Below are 10163 nucleotides of genomic sequence, written 5' to 3'. Positions count from 1 at the left end.
TCTATTTTAACTGTGTTCTCTTTCGCTAGTCACACTGAAATCAATTTGTCCATTTGAATTAATTGACCAGTAAAGTCCTTGGAAAGGTCAGTCCATCTTTTTGTTAAATGAATTCCCCTGTGGGACCTATCTAGCCAATAACTTGCATTTTCTCTCAGCCTCTGCTGGGTTTCTTTCTGCCCAAAGCAAACCATAAAATAAAAATTTCCAGTAACTTTCAAGATTCACTGGAACTTATATTTTGTAACTTTGCATCTAAGGTCCTCTGAAAGCACTTTTTTTTTTCCTACAAAACAAAAACAAAAACAGAAAAAAACAACTCTACCCTCTCAAGCATGTTATTGTTTGGAAAATAGACACAGAAGAGTTTACCACTTGCCCAAAATCAACACTGGTGAAAATTTCTGAAATTAAGAGAAAAACCAAGAAGATGGGATTTTGTGGTAGAGATTTTTCCTTTTATATTTTATTTGTGATTTTCCCAATGCCAAAATTTATGACCCTACAACAAATATACTCCTGAGGTTCTCATGGCTGCTAATGGCAGTATTTGGGGGCTTTTTCCTTTTAACATGAGAATCTCGAGGCTTCACATTCCAGAATGCTGGCTTTACCCCCAGTGAGAAAAATCTCTTTGGTATAGTATTTATTTCTATTGTTTTATAAGAATGAAAAGAAGCCACATAATTAAGCCTGGAGCATGAGAAGAGGAGCTCCAGGAAAAGATGCCTTTGTGGGGCTATGACAGTGGATGACAAAGCAGGAGGCCCCCACTTCCCTCAGATAGAAGGTCATGCAGGTCCTTCCTTTGCCTCTTCTCCAGGCTGGTGTTTCAGAGGATACTAGAAACCCAGCAAGTTTCTGTTTCAGGGTCTCCCAGTGAGCTGGTTCATTCATTCATTCAAAACCATTTATGGCCTCTCTCTCCCAGGCCGAGTACTATGCCATGCACAGAAGACATCAAGGTGAATGGGACCCAGTCTGTGACCTCAGAAAACTTTCAGATTAATGCACGAGACAGATCTACAAATAATAAATGCATCGCAATGCATCTCTATGTATTGAACTGTAAGAACTGGCTCTCTGTTGCCGGGGTTCTCAACCATGGGTGAGTTTGACCCCCTGGGGACATTGGGCAATGTCTGGGGGCATTCTGGGTTGTAACCACTGGGGTGAGGGGGTACTACCAGCATCTAGTGGGTAGAGGCCAAGGAAATTCCTAAATATCCTACAATGCATAGGCCAATGCCCCACAACAAGGAACTACCCAGCCCCAAATGGGGGTGGTGTGGAGGTTGAGAAGCCCGGTGTAACTGAGCGAATATGATGGGGTCATTCCTATCATGGTGGCCACGTGTGCTGTTTCCCTGGCTCTGTCACTGATGGGCTCTTGCCGCTAAGCAAGTTAGTCCCCATCTCGGCTTCAGTTTCCCTGTCTATAAAATAGAGTTGGAGTCTCTAATTTCCAATTCCCTTCCTGTCTAAGAATCTATGGCTTTATTGGGCCAATAGAGCACTTGCTCTGAGCCCTGCTCCTGTTAGGAGAATGCCTTGGCCAAGGACTGTTGACTCCACCCAGTTCGAGGAGATAAACTTGCCTCCTGGGTTAATCCTGAGGCTAAATGAGGGAGGGTGAGTGTGACCTCTGCCCAAGGACCTCCAGTTAGAAACCTCCATCTTCAAAGGCTGTTTTCCCATCAGCAAATAAGAACCACTTAATTCGTCTGCCTCCCTGTGTCAGGAGGAAAGGAATGAAGCAAGATGGAAAATTACCCGGATGCTGCTCCAGTGATTAAGCCCAAATGCTACAGTCCACTTCTCTCCCTCCTGGGGGCTCTGAGGCAATGAACGGGTACGAGAGACTCCTCTCAGGACCAGGTCTGTGGCCTAGGGAGGTGGGCTTGGCTGGGGAGGGGTTAGTATCTCTTTATAGGTCTTTGGAACTGCCTCAAGGAGGATCTCTGTCATTTGTCTCCCTGAGGGGAAGTTAGACTTGGATTCTTGGCCACATATTTGAGGCACTGGGGCTGGGTATGAGTCCAGTGCCCTCAGACACTCTCTCTCTCTCCTCTCTCTCTGGCTTCAAACTCCTTCACCAAACAGAAAGACCCTTTCAGGGCCAAGAGGCTGGAGAGCGAGAGCCGCTTTGGAGCACAGAGGAAGTTAGGCCCTGGGCCTGAACATAAGGCCTTTCTAGTGCTCCCATGGTGCTGGCTGTGGACAGAAAGGCCGGAGCAGGGAGATGGGGTCGGGCTGCCAATGCTACATTTGTTTCTGTGTGACTGGGCTCACTGTGCTGGCAGGAAAGACCCAAGGTCTGTAACTGGACTCTGTGTGTCCTCTCTCCTGCTAGACCATTTGACGTGGCAGCTTCTGTGTGCAAGGAACAAATGAACCCTTTTTTTTTTAATAGGGAGAAAAACTAAAATTCAGAGACATCAAGTAACAAGCCCAAGTTACTTAAAATGCTAGGCAAGGGGACTTCTTTTCGCATTGCTGACTGTTAGATTTGCTTCGTGAGCATGTCAACAATAAATGGACCTAAGTCCCTTAACCACATATTTCCCATTCTCTACGTGTCCATTGTTTGGCTTTTGGTTTTGAGGGTTTTTTTTTTTTCTGGTACAATTTACATTCAGTAAAATGTGCAAACCTTAAGTAAACAGCTCAGTCACACACACACACACACACACACACACACACATTAAGCTTTCATGGGGATAAAAATATAAAACATGTCCATCATTCCAGAAAGCTCTCTCTTTCCCTGTTCTAGCTGGAACCCCCCCGCACAGCCCAGGAAGTCACCTTTTTTTTTAATACTTCTATTGCCATAGTCTAGTCTTGCTTATTCTTCAACATCGCATCTACCTCATATTCTTTTGCTCCATACAATGCTTTTCAGGTTCCTCCATGATGTGTCAGTAATTTGCTCCTTGTTATCGTTGGATAATATCCCACCGTATGAACATACCACCTTTGGTTATCCACTCTCTTATTGATGGGTATTTGCATTGGTTTAGTTTGGGGCTATTATGTTCATTTGATTTTTTTGGTAATTAGTCTTATGTGCATATTTCAATTCTCTATTCCAGTGAATTGTAATGAAAGTCACCCTCCACAGGACACAGCATGATGAGAAAGAAAGACGTACTAGATGATCTAAAGTCCTGTCAGCCATAAGACCCTCTCATCAACCTTGTCCCTAAGAGCGGCTGCCAAGCACCTCCTTGCACCGGGTTATGACAACGTCCTCTTGGAACAGCAGGGCAGAGGGTGATTGCTTCCTCATACACAGGGATGTGACTCTGTACTTCTGGGTTCACCAACAAAGACTAGAAGAATTACAAGAAACACACCTGTTTCTCTTCACCAGGTGATAGCTGTCTCAAAGGAAATATGCTCCCCTGTTCTACCCACCGGAAGCAAGTTGAGGGAGGCCAGCACACACGGTAAGACAAAAATAAATGTATCTACTTCAGCCAACATCTCTGCCCTCCGTGGAAAACAACCATTCTCCCTTGAGTTGTGTGGGAAAGAGCAAGGCTCACGCGGGACCATAATCAGGTCTCCAGAGCATTTCCATCAGAGAGAGTTTACAGACCCTTGAATGAGTTCCTACCACTCATTCTTATTCTTTCTGATTCTTATTTTGTCTAACAACTCCATATTATACCTTGAGAGTCTAACTGCAGGGCACAAACTCTATCGGAAGGTCAGGCATCCATTTAACCACAGCAAAGGACTCCGATATCCTCCTGGACATGCAAAGAAAAGATTGGCAACAATCATCGGGACGATACACGTGAAAAAACAAAAAACATCCCTTTGCCTTAAGATTTATTCAACAGATATTTATTGAGCCACAAAGACCGGACGCCCTAGTAGTCCAAATGAATACTGTTGTGCTCCCGGTGTGCACGAGTTTCAATCAATGACGGCCTCCCTTCTTACATATGACCTCCTCACAGGGAATATACTGGTGGGCAGAGCCGGAGTGGGGGCTGCGTGACACAGATTCACCCCACTCCCTCCTCTCACCCCTCCTGGCTTGGCCCTGATCTCACCTTTCTTCCAACTTCTCCTCTCCTCTCCCTTTCCCTACTAATTAGTTCCATCTCTCTCCTGATCTCTACTCTGTGGGGTCACAAGAAAAGGGAAGGGAATGTAACAACAAAATGGCCTCCACTCACGCAGCAGGAGGTCCCTGCACTCACCTCTCACGTTCATCCGCACGGCGAGCGGCCGCGGCGCTCGTCTGTTAATCAACTCCTTCTTGTTCCTTTCCCAAAGCTGCTTTCACCCTTTTCTTAAAATGACAACCCCATGTATAATCAGCTCCTGACAGCCCCATCCCAGCCCCTGGGGCACACTAGCCCTGATGGTGCCATCCAAAAACCAAGGTATTTTTCTCACCTCTCCCCTACCCCCCACCTACCTCTTCTTTCGGGAACAAATTCTTTTCCCCAGAATTTCTGCCTTAAGAGGAAAAGAGAGAGGAGAGTTTCTTCCATTTTGATAGCTGAGGGAAATAACCTAGTTGTCAGTTATTTACCAAAATTTGATTCAGAAATGAACGAGCCCTGGACTGGATTTGGATTTTAAGGACTAACCTGAAAGAGCTCCTGAGGTAACATTTTAAAAAATTTACCGAAAGCGGCCAGGAGGTAAATTTGCTCCACTGTGGTTATTGGCATTAGGGGTTGCAGAGGCAGGAAATTCCCTGCATAACTAGCCTCTCTTCCCGGAGCCTGCTGGGATCAGGCACCTCCAACTCCTCCCTGCCCGTTTCTCCCCATTCCCAGCCCAGCCACCCACTGGCTCTGAGCAGAGCCCACCTGCCATTTACTGTAAGTGACAGCTTTGTAGCATATTTTCACACCCATTCATCAAATCCCTGCTAGGCAAGAATTCAGGGTGCAAGATAGGATTTAACTTGCAGAGACACCAACACTTCCTCCTTTATGAAGTCTTGGCGATATCTTCGGCTTCTTTGGAATCCTAGCCAAAGAGCAGCCAAGATGCCCTCCCCAGAGAACTTTCCGTTCTGAGAAATTCCTTCTGGAATCACCCAACCACCACCTCCACCTCTCTGACACTTACTCCCACCTTCCCCCAACACACATAGACATAGACACACACACACACACACACACACACAGTATATTGATCAGGGCAGGCCTAACCCCTGTAACAGACACTCCCAACATCCCAGTAGATTAACATGCTGAAGGGCTATGTCTCACATTTAATGCCTACTGCTTTACCAGATAATGCCTTGATTATAAGTTTTTTTCTAATTAAATGTCTTGCCTTGTAAGTCATAATTCTTTGAGGGGGGTATGACTTCTACATTTTTATGTACCTGAGAGGCCCCTCTTTATCATTTGCAGTACAAATAGCAACCACCAACCTCGACCACATCCCATAGTTGGTAGTAGCTGGAAATCTAGTTTATGTTTTCCAAGGCCCTAGCTCCTTCACCTTTACATATCCAAAAATATCCAAGTTCTTATTGGTATGTAGGTAGGGCATTGGAAGAGAAAATGCAAAGGAAATGAGAAGTCTTGCCGAGGGATCAAATGGTCTTTAGTCCTCACGAACTGTGCCAACAGTAGTGGCGAGCTGAGGGCTGGAGAAGACTTTCACTTCCCTGGGTACAGAGTCGCAATAAGCAGAGTGCCTTCTGGAAGCCACAGAGGTGATCTCTCTGGACTGTGCTCAGGCAAGAAAACTATGCCAGTGGGGAGCGGAATGGGAGGAAGGTGATCCAGAGATACAAACTTCCAGTTACCAGATGAAGAAGGACTAGGGATGGGGCACACGGCCTGATGACCACAGCTAACACTGCCGTGTGACGTATCCAAACACAGATCCTGAGCGTTCTCATCCTGAGGAGAATTTCCTTCCTTTTATTATAGCTATGTGAGGAGGTGGATGTTAGCCGAAGCTCTCGTGGTCATCACTTCACAACATAGGTAAATCAAACCCTCATGCTGAACGCCTTAAACTTATATGGTGATGTATGTCAATTATTTCTCCATAAAACCCGGGGGGAAAAAAGCTATTCTGAAGATCTGAGACCCCCACCCCCACCCCAAGGTTCCTTCAGCTGCTTCCTTAGGTGAGGCAACCCTGGGGAGAACTGCATTGGGACGGGTCCCAGCAAACATTTCACAGACCCAGAACTCCTACCCCCTTCTCTCCCGCATCAGTCAGGTGGAGCTATCAATCCACCTGTCTGTCAGTCTGTCTGTCTATCTATCTATCTCAATCTCCCTGGTAACTTCATTTGGGAGATCCCGTTTGGCAGTTCCTTTTGCTAAAGAAGAAAAAATTGATTACCTCTCAAAGGACAGCGCCACCACTTATGTTTTCCCCACAGTGGCTTGTAGTGGTGGACACAGTGAATGTTCGTCATCTGAAGGCAACTGGAACAATCCTAAGAAGGATTAGTAGCATCATAATTACCGTTCGAAAACCTAAGGGATGGATGGGAACCTCTAGAATTTGTTCCAGCTAAATCTGTGCATATGCTATGTCCCTGTTTTAGCTCCCCCCCCTTCCCACCCACACACACACACACACACACCCTAGAAACAAGGGGCATAATTGGTTATTTTTAACCTGAGAAATGCAAAGATCCCAGACTGGACAAAGTCCAACAAAAATACAGCCTCCTCTCCCTGGCTTCCCGAGACAAGGCACCTGCATTTAGAATGGGGAGTACGCAGTCACGTGGTCTATACAACAGCCAGGCGGCCGAGCGGATCGCATTGCAGGCGGTGCGGGGCAGTGGAAACCCAGCTCCAGAGGCTTTGCCCGTGTGGCCCGAGCTTGACGGTATTTCCACCGGAGGAGAGATCTGGCCCATTTTGTTCAATTGGCCCATCGATGCACGGGCCTCACCTTTACAACCCCCCCCCCCCGCCCCCGCCAAATTACTGCTCTGGCTCGCAGAGCCGTCAACAACTGGATGCGGAGGCCTTGCATGGACACAGGAGCTCGATTGCCCTAATGCTCCTTTTAGCTCCGTGCACAGCGGACGTCTGCGTGGCAGGAGGGTGGCCTGGCCAGGGCTGGCCCGAGTGTGCACGTAGTACTGAGTCATTGATGCTGGCAACTCTTCTGGGCCAGTGACTTTTCTGCTTTAGAGGCTGGCACTTCGTAATTACAGCTGTGTTTCTGTTGTCATACCAAATTACCTCACTTACAACCTTAAAACAGAATCCAGCCTCAAGGTGCTGGCTGCACAAACAAGGAGGAAGGCTTCACAAGACCCAGAACCTGGGTACGGAGCCAGGGGGCAGGCCTCGAAGCCAGACACAAACGTCCTCACTGTTAAAACCTATGTCTCCTCTCTTTTCTCCTCCTGGTGGAAACAGAGCAGTGCCATAAACTGTCTGTGTCCAAACGAGAAACGAGAATGACCTTGGAGTTCTGTCTCTGTCATGGCCCCATTCATTTTACTTACTTACTGGATGGGCTCTACTCCCCTTGCCTTCACATCACTCTCCCCCTTGGCCACTCTGCTGTGTGCCTCGGAGGCTTCCGCAGACCCCATCACCCCCACTCCCTTGCCCTCCGGCTGCCCATTGGGTTAGGCTAATGGGAGCAGAAGATGGGAATTAGAAAGTGGGAGAGGAGAGAGGTCAAGGCATCTATCTATTCCCCTGTTCCCCGCTAGGCTGTAGTTTGCCTTGGCTGCATCCTTCCACCTGGGCCACAGCTCCTGGCTGGTGACCGCTCTGCTACAGGTCATTGCAAACAGTGGATTTCCTCCCCTTGTCCCAGAAGCCCAGGAGGGGTGTAGGAGTATCCCAAAGCTGCTGTCCCCAAGCTCCACCAACTGGACGGTTGAAGACAAAAGTGTGTTGTCTCCCAGTTCTGGAGGCTCGAAGTCTGAAATCAAGGTGTTGGCAAGGCCACGCTCCCTAAGAAACACGTAGGGGAGAATCCTTCCTTGCCTCTTCGAGCTTCTCATGGTTGCCAGCAATCGTGGGCCTTCCTTGGCTTACAGGGGCAGCCCTCCAGTCTCCATCGCCTTCCTTACATGGCTGTCTTCTCCTTACATGTCTCTGTCTGTGTCTCCTCTTCTAAGGATACCAGTCATACCAGCTGAAGGCCCACCCTAGTGACCTTACCTTAACTTGATTACATCTGCAAAGATCCTATTTCAAATTAAGACTACGTTCACAGAAACTCGGGGCTAGGACTTCCAAATATCTTCTTGAAGGATATATTTCAGTCCACAACACATGGTAACAGCCTCCACTGTGATGAATCCCTGGACTAGTCCCTTAACCCTTTCACTCCCTTCGTTAGACTCTTCATTTCCTTTTCAGAGAGTGCCACCTGTTTTCTGCCAGGACCTTGACGGAGACCCCTACTGCCTCACTGCCTTGCTGGTAGAGCACCTACAAAGTGCCAGGAGGTTCTAGGGATACAATGGTGAGCAAACACGAGCATCGTTCCTGCATTCATGGGGCTTACAGTCCACAGTTTAAGAGTCTTCAGCAAAATATCGCAAAGATTGCAACCGGGCTGAGATACAGAGGATCGGTTCCCAGTGCTAGGAACGTGCTTAACTGGGGGAATCACTCTAGTCAGGGAGGTCGGGAAGGGCTTCCCAGGGAGAGGGACACCGGCGCCAGAATGCAAAGGATGAATGGAGTCAACCAGATAAAGAAGGGAGCTCTAGTCCCCCTCTTGACTAAGGGAGAAGACGCCAGAAGAGTTATGCCATGGTGTCCATATTTCCTTCCACTGGGGGATCTGTTTGCATTCACATCCCAATCCGTCCACAAGTGACCCCCCTCTCTGAGAAGACTTGACCCTGTCTCCCACCCTCACAGCTGCAGAGCACAGCAGAGAATCCGGATGTTGAAGGGCGCGCTCGAAGAGTGAGAGGCCACTCCCAGGGCTCACAGGCAGCCACACAGTACAGATGGTACGGCAGGGAGTGAGCACCTAGAAACCAAGTAACGTGAGGCCCAGCACACGAACTCAACACTTCCACACCAAAATCACAGCATCCCTGAAACCAGCACCTCCTCCTTCTGTGCCCACAGTCTCAGCTGAGGACACCCCAGAACTTTTTTGTTTGCCCCCCTCTCCCCCTCTCAGCTCTCATTCTGAGGAATCACTGTGTGTTCCCAATTCTGCCTCTTCAGTCTCTCTCGAATCATGCCCTCCTCTCCTTCACCACTAGCTCCTGCCCTGATTCAGGTCCTTATCATCTTTCCCAAGACCTCTGCATCTACTCCCTCCTTGACCGGTCGCTACCCTATCAAATCCACCCTCTGCAGCAAGGCCACCATAAGCCTAGCCACCTCGCTCCCCTGGTGGCGGCCTCCAGGATTCCTTATTCCTGGCAGGAAACGGTCCAGGTGTGGCACAGAAGGCTCCCTATGACGGGGCCCTTCCTCCCTAGCAGCCTGCCTCCCACTGCTTCCTGCTTCACCCTTGATCTTCCGACAAGGCCACCACTTTCATTTCCACGTACACGTCAAGTTCTTTGTCCCCTCTGTGCCATTTTTCAAGTTGTCCCACCCCCCCACCACCATCCCTTCCCCCACAACCTAATTAAATCCAACTCATCCCTAAAATATTAACTCATGGGGCGCCTGAGTGGCTCAGTCGTTAAGCGTCTGCCTTCGGCTCAGGTCATGATCCCAGGGTCCTGGGATCGAGCCCCGCATCGGGCTCCCTGCTCAGCAGGAAGCCTGCTTCTCCCTCTCCCGCTCCCACTGCTTGTGTTCCTTCTCTCACCGTCTCTCTCTCTGTCAAATAAATAAATTTAAAAATCTTAAAAATAAAATAAAATAAAATAATTAACTCAGGTGTCGACTCCTCCAAGAAGCCTTCCCAGATAACCCTCCCCTCTCGTTTCCTACCATAGGGTCCTCCATCATTAAATCTAACGTCTAAATAGCTATGGAGGTGTCTATTTCCTCCTCTATTTCCTATTAGAATAAAGATCCTTGATGCCAGGGGACCGTGTCTCCTTTGGTTTGCCATGCCTACTGCCTAGGATGGAGCTGATGCCCAAAGACTAGATGAATGAAGGACTGCATGACAAACAAATGGGTGTTGACCGTGGTGCTTCTGCACTGGAGCCCTCAGAATGAATAGAATCCTCCCCCACCTGTTACTCCCTAGTA

General features: G+C 48.3%; 1 long non-coding RNA gene across 2 annotated transcripts; it reads left to right on the top strand.

The window, feature by feature from the left end:
* The first annotated feature begins 820 nt into the window (after positions 1–820).
* LOC114211795 (uncharacterized) lies at positions 821–9841 on the top strand. 2 transcript variants are annotated; one of them, XR_003609832.2, is made up of 6 exons: positions 821–1108; positions 1742–1878; positions 3096–3452; positions 5922–5978; positions 8346–8451; positions 8856–9841. It is a non-coding gene; the product is annotated as an uncharacterized LOC114211795 (long non-coding RNA). The 2 variants fall into 2 exon arrangements; XR_003609833.2 differs by lacking the exon at positions 5922–5978.
* Positions 9842–10163: the final 322 nt, after the last annotated feature.

The sequence above is a fragment of the Eumetopias jubatus genome, unplaced genomic scaffold (assembly GCF_037043125.1).
Source record: "Eumetopias jubatus isolate StellerSeaLion01/CBP00866 unplaced genomic scaffold, mEumJub1_p1.0 scaffold_14, whole genome shotgun sequence".
Classification (NCBI taxonomy): Eukaryota; Metazoa; Chordata; class Mammalia; order Carnivora; family Otariidae; genus Eumetopias; species Eumetopias jubatus.
This window is presented reverse-complemented; position numbering and strand designations above follow the sequence as displayed.